General features: G+C 32.8%; 2 long non-coding RNA genes across 2 annotated transcripts in view; one reads left to right on the top strand and one right to left on the bottom strand.

The window, feature by feature from the left end:
* Positions 1-838, bottom strand: part of LOC117114048 — an 8,325-nt gene extending 7,487 nt beyond the window's left edge. Inside the window, exon 1 of the long non-coding RNA XR_004446290.1 lies at positions 763-838. This is a non-coding gene — a long non-coding RNA (uncharacterized LOC117114048). The remainder of the gene's footprint in view (positions 1-762) is intronic.
* A 3,693-nt stretch (positions 839-4,531) lies between these two features.
* Positions 4,532-7,845, top strand: LOC117114047. Its single transcript, XR_004446289.1, has 2 exons — positions 4,532-4,666; positions 5,861-7,845. It is a non-coding gene; the product is annotated as an uncharacterized LOC117114047 (long non-coding RNA).
* Positions 7,846-10,575: the final 2,730 nt, after the last annotated feature.

The raw sequence follows: 10,575 nt of genomic DNA, 5'->3' as shown, positions 1-10,575 counted from the left end.
GAAGTTCAAGCAAAAGAAATGGTCATCAAGAACATCTTTTGAGGATTACAAAAGCATTTAGTTTACTTACTCATTAATTGCAATGCAATTGACACAAATTGTCTTTCCCACATCTTCTTTTCCGAGGACAATACTGTACTGAATATTCACAACTTGTTTTGCTAAATCTTTCCTTAACTCTTTCACTGCTGCAGGTAAATGCACCCCCTGTGCTGGGCCTTTTTTTTTTTTGAGGGAAAAAGGTGATTTTGAAATAATGCCAAAAAATACTAAAAGAGGTGATTTGACATTCTTTTTGAGTGTTGGGTGGAAAAGAGGCTGGCCTATGTGGGGAAAATTAAAATTTTTCAAAATTAGGTGGTGGTGTTCAACTTGAATTTTCCTTTTTTTTATAAATTCTGTAAAATATTTACTTTTTTTTTCAAGAAATTCATATGGAATGTTGTTTTTTTCATGTGATAATGAAGATACATAAAATGAACAAAAACATCTCTCTAAAATGTGTTTTTTGTATTAACAATAAGTCATTTACAGTATACCCCATATAAGTCAATTCGTAAATGTAATAACAATGATTGTCTTTCATGAAATAAAACTGCTTGACAGCAAAAAAAATCACCTTTATCATCGACAGATTCACTGCTAGAATCTACAGAAACTGTAGAAATTTGGAAACGAATTACATGAATTATTCATATCAAATTTTTCCTTGCTGTCTGTAGCACCAAAGACTGTTTCACAAATTTTTTGACATTTTATCACCTGTTGTGAGGCCGTTTTCCCACCATTTTACAGCCTAGACCACTGGTAAACACTATTTTCCAAGTGGAAATCATTGCTAGTTTATAGGGAAGAAAACAATACAGGGCGCGTGCACACCAGACTAATATTTAAAATATTATTTTCAAATACCCGGTACTACCGGATACGCGCAATTCAACAACATTTTTTCTACCAGGTATGCGCAGTGAAAGGGTTAATACAATGAACACAACTTGTCTTGCCCGTTCACTCTTTTCTCAGAACAATGCTAAATATTCCCAGGAATAATTACATAATTTGAAAGAAAAAAAAGCTTATTCATTCCCACCCTCTCTTTACCTGGAACAATATTAAATATTTAAAGGAATACTAATGTAATTTTTAAGATTGTTTATGGAAAGTTCAAGCAAAAAAATGGCCATCAAGAACATCTCTTAAAGAATATGAAAACATTTTCATTTTCTTTTTTTAAGCCATAAATGGGACTTTCCGATGCCTTCTTTACTAATTACCTTGAACATTATTAAATATTTCAAGGAATACTAACATAATTTGTAAGAGTGTTTATGGGAAGTTCAAACAAAAGAAATTGCCATCAAGAAAGAATATGAAAACCCTTTCCATCATTAGAAAGCCATTGAGACAACATGTTTTTCCTACACCCTCTTTACCTGAAACAACACTAAATATTTCCAGGAATACTTGCATAATTTGTTTTTAAGCCATAAATGTGTCTATCGGCTTTCTTTACTAGTATCAATGCCAAATATTCCTAGGAATACATACATAATTTGATTATGACAAATTTTCTCGAATAAAAACAAGAGCCATGTTTTTACACAAGCTTCTCTTCCCTATTTTTTAATTTTATCTTCAAGCCATAGAATCAACCCTTAAAATATTCACTGTAAAAATGATTGAATGTTTTAGAATGCAAAAAGTAATTTTAGGACAAATTTTCCTGAAAAAGTATGAGCCACCTGTTTACAAAACTTGTTTTTCCAACACGTTCTTTCCTAGTAACAATACTAAATATTTTGAGGAATACTTGCATAATATTCCCACCATACACCCAGGTTAACATTACTACCATCAATTACTTGTGGTGGAAGAGAATTGTTGACATGGAATGCACAATCTTCTTGCTTGTATTCAGTAATTTCCTTCACCTTTAGAATTTTTGTCACTAGTTCTGGTAATTTTATCCTCTTTACAAGTAACAATGCTAAGTATTCTCAGGAAAACTTACATAATTTGTAAGATTCTTTATTTTAATTTCATTAAGAAGTTTAAGAAAAAGAAGAAAACTTATTCATTTATTAAAGTGCTACTGACACAAGTTGATTTTCCAACACCCTCTTTTCTCGAAACAATGCTAAATATTGCCAGGAATAATTACATAATTTGTAAGAATGTAATTTCAATAAGAATTTTAAGAAAAAGAAGAAAATGTTTAAGAATGCAAGAAAGTAATTTTAGGACAAATTTTCCTGGAAAAAAGTAAGAGCCACTTGTTTTACCTACACCCTCTTTACAAATAACAATGCTAATTATTCTCAGGAAAACTTACATAATTTGTAAGATTCTTCATTTTAAACTTATTCATTTACGAAAGTGCCACTGACACAAGTTGTTTTTCCTGAACCCTCTTTACTAAGGAACAATTGGGCTTTAACGGCTCTTCATGAGGAGGAGCCAGCTGCACTGCAGGGGCTACAGCGGGAGGAACCGGCTGCACTGGCGCCTCATCTGACAAATTACTCTCTGCCCGGACGGACAAAACATCCATGTCCCGCACTGGACTAGAGTCCCGGGACGACTCCGATAAGGGACTATGCACAGGGGAACGTGACCGAGGCCTAACCGGTCGGTTCAGAGCGACTACGTCTTCAATTAGCTCTTTTAAAAATTGGACTTGCATCTGAGAAAAGGGCGCATCCTCACACGAATCCCTAGCGGCAGGTCGCGGTGGCCGTTGAATCAAAGTTAAATGACAATTTGTTTTTCCCACGCCCTCTTGACTAAGTAACAAAATGCTAAATATTCTGAGGAATACTTACATAATTTCTTAGATTGTTTATTGTAATTTCAATATTAAAGTACTTCAAGCATAGAAAAAATAGAAGGAAACAAAATTTCCATCTAGAACATATTTTAATATATTCATTCATTACAATGCCATTGACTTAACTTGTCTTCCCTACCCCCTCTTTTCCTGGAACAATACTAAATATTCCCAGGAATACTTGCATAATTTGTAAGATTGTGTATGGTAATTTCAGTAGGAAGTTCAAGCAAAAAAAATGGTCATCAAACAAATCTTTTAATGATTATAACAATATTTTGTTTACTTATTCATTCATTAGAATGGCGTTGACATAACTTGATTTACCCACCCCCTCTTTGCCTGGAACAATACTAAATATTCCCAGGACATGATTTGTAAGATTGTTTATGGTAATTTCAATAAGAAGTTCAAACAAAAGAAATGACATTTTTTTTAATGAATATACCTCTGCATTTTGTTTACTTATTCATTCTAATGAATGCAGAGGTATATCGTTTACTTCATTAGAATGCTATTGACACAATTTGTTTTGCTTTATCCTTCCTTTACAAGAACCAATACTAATTAACTATTGATTTTTCCATTGTTCATATTATAATAATTATAATGTAGGTGTATGTTAATATTTGGTAGCTTTAACAATATAACAATAATAATGTCTATATTAGTTCAGGGACTTTGAAAGTGCCAAATGACCGATATACAACTCTGATGCAATTTGGTGCCAAAAGCTATAAAATGGTGATACACATAACAACATGAACTCTGCCATGTAATCATTGACTTGATTTTAGCTTTTGCATGCGACAACATGGCCTCTGCATAATTAATTTTTACTCCAGTCTTTGGGTCAACGAAGTGTCGTGTACGGTTTACAGTACCAAGTTGGTAGTTTTGTCCTGGAATCGGTGCAATTTGATTGTTTGCTCTCCACATATCAGAATACACAATGAAACCTAAAGCAATCCATTCTCTTATAATTGGCAGCAATGTGGCAGCACCTCACGATTCCACTGGAACCAAAAGCCCTTTGTTAGTCACAGGCTTCAAGGGGAGGGAATCACACATGGTTAGAGTGTTGACTAGTTGCTGTATCGTCACCATCGCCTTGATCAATCAAGTCCGCTACCACTGGAGCCAGGGGCAAGATAGTGGTTTCTGGCGTATTTTTTGTCCTATATAATTTTCGTCTATGTGTAGGAAAACTATGTCAGAAGTATATGGCCAGTTTTGGAAAATGTTAAATGGGGCGTTGTCAATTAATAATCCGCCTCGACAGGTTCAGCCTTGGGTCGCCTTTGGCAGCAAATCTTTTTTTTTATTGTTTTTACTTCTAAAACCTTGTTTTGGTGAACAATTTCATATACTTCCTAAAATACTGTATAACCAGAATATTGGAATACAATATCTTTTAAAAATGAAACCTTGTTTTTTCTTCCATGGTATTTCAACTTCTATTACCAACTACTTTTTTTCACAAGAAACAAATACGTTTTGCACAGTTTTACTGCTAACTTGTGCTTGTCTTCCTAAGGATGTCTGTGACACCATTCGTTTTTCTCATATCCTTCATCCTCAAATGCACGTAGCCTAAATGTAATTATAATATAATTTGTCTACACGCCATTTCTGTAAAACTTCATCAATTACATGTTCAGAAGATGCATTGACGCAGCTTGACTTGCCCGTGCCTTCTTTAACAAGAAAAATACAATTTTATTATAATACTTTTAAAAATAGCATTTCTGCCACCTTTGTTAACAAGAAACATACAAATTTGAATAATTACTGTACTTCCTAAAAAATAGCATTAACACAGCTTGCTTTATCAAAGAGGTATAATATAATAATAATAATAATGTAGGTGTATGTTAATATTTGGTAGCTTTAACATATAACAATAATAATGTCTATATTAGTTCAGGGACTTTGAAAGTGTCAAATGACCGATATACAACTCTGATGCAATTTGGTGCCAAAAGCTATAAAATGGTGATACACATAACAACATGAACTCTGCCATGTAATCATTGACTTGATTTTAGCTTTTGCATGCGACAACATGGCCTCTGCATAATTAATTGTTACTCCAGTCTTTGGAATCGGTGCAATTTGATTGTTTGCTCTCCACATATCAGAATACACAATGAAACCTAAAGCAATCCATTCTCTTATAATTGGCAGCAATGTGGTAGCACCTCACGATTCTACTGGAACCAAAAGCCCTTTCTTAGTCACAGGCTTCAAGGGGAGGGAATCGCACATGGTTAGAGTGTCGACTAGTTGCTGTATCGTCACCATCGCCTTGATCAATCAAGTCCGCTACCACTGGAGCCAGGGGCAAGATAGTGGTTTCTGGCGTATTTTTTGTCCTATATAATTTTCGTCTATGTGTAGGAAAACTATGTCAGAAGTATATGGTCAGTTTTGGAAAATGTTAAATGGGGTGTTGTCAATTAAATGCCTCCACATGTTCAGCCTTGGGTCGCCTTTGGCAGCAAATCTCTTTTTTTATTGTTTTTACTTCTAAAAGCTCGTTTTGGTGAACAATTTAATATACTTCCTAAAATACTGTATAAACCAGATTATTGGAATACAATAGCTTTTAAAAATGAAACCTTGTTTTTTCTTCCATGGTATTTCAACTTCTGTTACCAACTACTTTTTTTCACAAGAAACAAATACGTTTTGCACAGTTTTACTGCTAACTTGTGCTTGTCTTCCTAAGGATGTCTTTGACACCATTCGTTTTTCTCATATCCTTCATTCACAAATGCACGTAGCCTAAATGTAATTATAATATAATTTGTCTACACACCATTTCTGTAAAACTTCATCAATTACATGTTCAGAAGATGCATTGACGCAGCTTGACTTGCCCGTGCCTTCTTTAACAAGAAAAATACAATTTTATTATAATACTTTTAAAAATAGCATTTCTGCCACCTTTGTTAACAAGAAACATACAAATTTGAATAATTACTGTACTTCCTAAAAAATAGCATTAACACAGCTTGCTTTATCAAAGAGGTAGTTTCTAACAATGTAACAACATTAGTTTACTTTATACTACATCCAATTATGAGATTTCAGCATGTGTTACCAATTTCTCCTTTTCACAAAAAACAAAATAAAATAAATTTTAAAATGTAAAACTCAATAATTTATTTAGCTCAATATATATGTGTGTATGTGTATGTATATGTGTGTGTATATATATATATAAAAAATTATATATATAATATATAATAATAATATATATATAATATTATACGTATAATTTATGTATTTCTAATATAAATTTTGTATAACTAAATTATAATATTTCAATTATTGCTAGCATCAATATGGATATATCTTAGGCTTAATATTACAATGTAATGCTTTAGTCACTTTCGTTTATATTATTTGTATTATCTTAGTACAGGTAGTCATTAGTTGGAGGTACAGTACACACCTATTTGGGACAGTGGTTTAGACTGTTGTGCTTTCCAGGCAGCTAACGACTATGGCCTATTTAATGTACTTGTTAATGTTATGTTTTTTTTTATTGTATTATATTTTGTATATTTTATCTTTTGCCTGAATAAATAATCTGATAATCTATCCTTAACATTTAGAGTTCAAAGGACTCTATTGGAAATAAGTCATTCATAGACTTTATGGGTTATACTTGGCTTTGATGCTTGTAGTCTTTCTTATGTGTGTTTTGTCGATTTTTTATGGACTCAGGATTTTACTGTGAAATTTTAAAATGTATGTTGTAATTTTGTATGTATAAAGCCGAATAAAGTAAAATCAAATCAAATCCTTTGTACTATATGCTAAATATTTAGTTTCAGCACAGAACATAAATAGCAAAAGAATGAGGTCTTCACGTAGTTTGCATTAACTTTGATTCAACGTCCGTCGTTTCTAGAATGGTGGAAAATTATTTCATGGAGTGGAGAAACTAATGAAAACAAACGAACCAGAGAGTTATCCAACCAATCCAAACGGCTCTGAACCAATCAAAGATATAGCACCGCCGCTCGGATGGAGGAAAATTGTTCTTCATGGACGCTCTCATGGAGCGTTCCATTGTATCGCGAAGTGCTCTATCTTTTGCTATTTATTATCTTTGGTTTCGGTTACTTTGTCCACACTCAAATATCTTTGAGAAGGAAAAAAAAAAACTGTTGTATGCCCATTTATAGTTATGAAATGCCTGTTGAATAGCTCAGTGGTTGAGATGCTTGCCTTCTGATCCCAGGGTCTGGGTTCAATTTCTGTCACAGTAGGACATTTTCTCACGACTAAAATCAATTCCTATACATAAGCCTCATTAAGAGACTTAGTTTATAAAGCATCATTCCATCCTGTAAGTGGCGAGTGTACTTGCTGTTGGATGTGATGGAAATAAAAAAATTATATGTGGGCATGTTGTGACATCATCATGACTATATTTTGGCATGTCAAAGGTCAAATACAATTTGATGGTGTGAAAAGGACTTAAGTTTTGTATTGACACAGATTGTTTCTAAGAAACATTCACAAGAAACGTAGATCGGTTGTGATATATTTGACTGTACAATAATGTTTAATACCAAATTGTTGAAGTACTGTAATTTATACAAATGAAACAATCAGTCTTGTAGTCTGGTTTCATTTCTTGCTTGCACTTAACCTTCTAACGATGACATTAGCACAACTTATTTTACCAGTCCCTTTAATCTATCACAGAATATATTTAAACATGAAACAAATATGTATGGTATTTATCCAATATGAAACCCCTACATTGTCATATTTTTCGAGGGTTTCGCCCCCTGGATCACATTCAGCATATATTTAGCGACATCTAAAAATATGATGTTCCCCCCCCGCCTAAAATTTTACCTTTCCCTCACTTTCCTCCTCCCCCAAAATTTTGAATCGCCCCAGATTTTGAACTCTGACGCCGCCACTGAATATCTTGTTTGCTGTTTTTAAACAAAATACTGTATATTTTCATTAAATTTCATTACAGAGGAAAATAAATGTTATTTTGTCTTCATTTTGTTATCATCTGTTTTATTTTCATGTTTAGTGTTTATCTAGATAATGTAAATAATTAAATAAGAATAATAATGCTTAATAACATTTATGGGGGATATTGCAGCAGAAGAACAGAACCTAGCAAAGAAAAGCCTGCTTGATGTGTACCGCTTGTTTGACAGTGTAGCTTATTCAATATGCTTATATTTGATATTTTTTTGTTACAATACGCATCAAAGTTATATCTCACACTTGAGGGCACCATCTGAGGGAGGGCTACAACTATATAAAATGTTGTATATTGTATCTACATTATATAAAAATCTTATAAAATAAAGTGCAATTTAAAGGGCAAAGATGATAACAATAAATACATAACGATAACAATAAATACATAAACCCAATACGCACTGTACATTATATAAAAATCTTATAAAATAAAGTACAATTTAAAGGGGGAAGATGGATGAAAATTAAATGAAAAATGAATTTTTAAAAAAATTGTTAATTTACAATTTAAAAGCAAGTACTGTAGTTTCTGGCGCTGCGCAGACAACCCAACAATGTACAAGTCGGTAACCTATGAAATCAATATAAATGTCGCTCCTGAAGTACTCCAATATGCAAATTGACTGGACCGTACTATGAGGATTTTAAGCTGAAGTTTCAGCAGTATTTTTTCAGTTTTGTTTGACACTGTGGCCTAATGTGTTTACACCATGTCTGGGTGTTCCAGATGATTGATTTATTAATTGATGATTGAATAAAATACGACATGATGATGAACATTGATAGTTAAATCCAGTATTAACTCATATAGGCTATACTCTAGTAGAAAGGGGTATCACCACTCGACGAGGGAATATTTTTATCAAACTTTTCAGATCAATTTTTGTTGTGTAGATTCCGAAAATGGAGGATGATCGGCCAGATTCGGTGGCGTTTCCGAGATCAAGAATAAATTGAAAACAAAATACGTAGGTTTTAGAATAACAAAACATACAAAGTAATTGTTAAAGGCGAATATTTAATAGAAAATTACAATTCATTCAATTATTAATTTAAACTACAACAATATTTTTAAAAGCAATTCAATAAAAATTCTATTTGATCAATAACATTAAAAAAAATTTAACAAAAATACAATTTAAGAGAAATTCATATAGACAAAAAGCGGAAAAAATCATTTATTAATAAATTACATTAAAATCAAATTCAATTAAATATTTACATTTCATTCAATAATAAATTTAGCTACAAACATGTAATTAATTAGCAATTCCTAAAAAGATTTACAAATCATTCAATAACCAATTACAAAAAATATATTATACAGATCAATTATTTTACCTAACTACAAAAAATCCCCAGAATAATAATTCCAAATTGCAATAGAATTGAACAATTTAAGAATAATGACAATCCAATCATTCATTTAAATTGCAATCTATAATGGGATTAAATTACTTAACAAAAACAATTTAATCGATTTTTACTAAAGTAAAAAAAAAACAATTAAATAAGAAAATTGTTTAGCTTGTATTCCCCAATCGAGATCATGGGACTAGTAGTACTACTACTACCTAGACATAGGGCCTATGCATTATTTTACATTTTGTGAAGTTGAGAGCCATAAATTTCGCCTACTTACCCCGGCATATTATCTTCCCAAATCATAACCAAAGTACCGGCAAATCGTAAACAAGCGAATCCAGAATTGTTCAAACGAACCTGGGAGACATATAGATTCGTTGATTACACGAATGTACATATTCGATTTAAAGTTTTTCATTCGATATTTTTCAGGGCTACAATAATAATATAAATAAAAATGATTAGCTGTATAAAGTACATCCCGCCTGTATCTTGAAAAACATGACGTGGCGTTATCAAGCTTTTCAAATAAGATTACATCGTGTGAGTGCCCTTCTTCGATGCGACTCAACTAATTATTATATTATACATCCCTTCTCGGTTTAACAATTTCACACCTCTTTCTTATAATAAGATATGTGTGACTCAGATTACTCCCGTTTATTAATTTAAACTATTTCATTTTCATTAACATACCTGTCCACCTTGAGACATTTCCCAGAGTAAGATCGGGTGACACTTAATGTGTGCCGACAGCACGAACAGTGGCAGGCTGTGGACCATTGGCTCGCCAAGGGCCCCCGGTTGGGGTCCAGGTACGAAAGGCCCCTGGACGCTTTGGCTTAAATGGCATATCTAATCGATGATAGTGAGTTTATAATGATCTCAGATACATTGAAAGATACTCTCTAAATGCAAAAGAGTGAAATCCCACTCTAATGGAGTGAATTTTCACTCTTCTTAAGAGTGCCTGTGTGACCCACTCTTCGAAGAGTGCCTACAGGGCCCACTCTTAAAGGAGTGAATTTCGAGTGAAATCTTTCACTCTTTTAAAGAGTGAATTTCACACCTTGAAGAATAGCGAACGCTTTATACGTAGACTACACCCTTTGCTTAACAATGGGCTCAGAGCTTCAAAAGAGCTTTCTTTGTTTTTGTAGGTATCTTTGATCATTAGAGTAAGAATGCTTTGAGCTTTTGTTTAAATCACTGCTATGTCACCTACTAGAGATAAATGTTTTGATTGGTTAAACACTTTTGGTACTAGTGCATATAAGCTTGCTAATATGGATAATTTTTTCATTCCTGATGATGACATAATTAATGTCGAAATATTGAATCCCAACACGATGGCG

This window comes from Anneissia japonica, unplaced genomic scaffold (assembly GCF_011630105.1).
Source record: "Anneissia japonica isolate Jap-2015-1 unplaced genomic scaffold, ASM1163010v1 scaffold288282_len32542_cov153, whole genome shotgun sequence".
NCBI classification, from domain to species: domain Eukaryota; kingdom Metazoa; phylum Echinodermata; class Crinoidea; order Comatulida; family Comatulidae; genus Anneissia; species Anneissia japonica.
The sequence above is the reverse complement of the archived record's forward strand: the minus strand, read 5'-3'. Positions and strand labels throughout refer to the sequence as shown.